Below are 1418 nucleotides of genomic sequence, written 5' to 3'. Positions count from 1 at the left end.
TCGACATCAACATCACCACCGCTCATCTTCGCCATAGACGCGTCATCAAGAACGACCTTCTCGGTAACCTCATCTTGCTTTCGTGACACCCTCAACCGTAAGCAAGGACGGTAAATTCGATGACATCTTTGTCCACTCCTTGCCATTACATTGATAACCATCATAGCCCAATTTTGCATCGCTTACCCATCGAGACTAGCCTTTGAGTATTGCTGGCAACGTGACTTGTGCACATTAGTGATCATACTTCCCATAGCATACATATCATTGGTGCATATCATCTGTTGTGTCACAAAGTGTCATCACATATTCAATTGCTATCTTGGTTCGTCAAGCATTGCATGAGAAAAGAGCTCAAACACAAAGAGCCAAACAAGCTTTTAAGCAAAAGGGAAAGATAAGCAAAGAGCTTTTAAGCAAGACCCATAGCATCATACAACATTAAGATTGTCATAATAGATCATCTTGGATCATATCATCGGAATACCATACATAGAGCATACTTGGGATAGAAGTCATTGCATTTTTGCTTAGTAGGTTGTGCACAAGTCTTCGTATCCGCCTATTGTGCAATCGTGCTAGCGTCTCTCTAGTGTTGTGCAACAAGAGCATTTTCGTGGATCCCACATTTTGGCTCATCCTTGGTTGCACGACCCCATTCATCTCTTTGTGTGTGTGTTTCCGTGTACCTCATTTTGCTTGGTCTACTTGTTGCATTGCAAACTTGTGAATCTTTTCCAACATTATTGAAGCTCACTAACAATTGAATCAAATTTTGTTCCACCATCCTAACCGAGCTCCACCATAAGCTTTTACTTGTGTAGGTGTGAGAAACCGACAAGAATTGGTACCAATTGTGCTATTTCCTTGTTCCTCATTGGAGTGATCTTTGATCCACTTTCAACATCGGTCAAGGTACATTTGGTATACGTTCTTCTCTTTCTACCACTCACATATTTCCCTTGGAATGATGGATAGGCCAAGTACTTCTACCAACCCACTCCTCATCGGGCAAGACGATGACATGAACTCCTACGTCACAAAAATCCACCTCTTTGGTGCACGACGTGCTTTGCATCAAGAGCAACAAGCAATGAGTGAACGCATCGACGACCTCGCCACCGACTTGCGACTCTTCAAGCAACGCACAAGAGATTACTTCGACCACAAGCTCGACGACCACAATCAAGAGAATGACACAAGAATGGACGAGATTCATGCTTTGTTGCTCAACCATTCTTCTTCCACTTCGTATTCATCAAGACGGAGCCACTCAAGTTGACACTCTAACTACACCATCTCTGGCTCAAGTACACCGACATCGAACACTCTTCATCGTGCCGCGTGTCAAGATCGTCAAGCCAACCGCCACCCTCTACACGACAACAACTCTCAAGGACAACGCCATCGTCAAAACC

This window comes from Triticum urartu, chromosome 7A, assembly GCF_056163025.1.
Source record: "Triticum urartu cultivar PI428250 chromosome 7A, HENAU_Tu73, whole genome shotgun sequence".
Taxonomy (NCBI): Eukaryota; Viridiplantae; Streptophyta; class Magnoliopsida; order Poales; family Poaceae; genus Triticum; species Triticum urartu.
Note: the sequence above shows the minus strand (reverse complement) of the source record.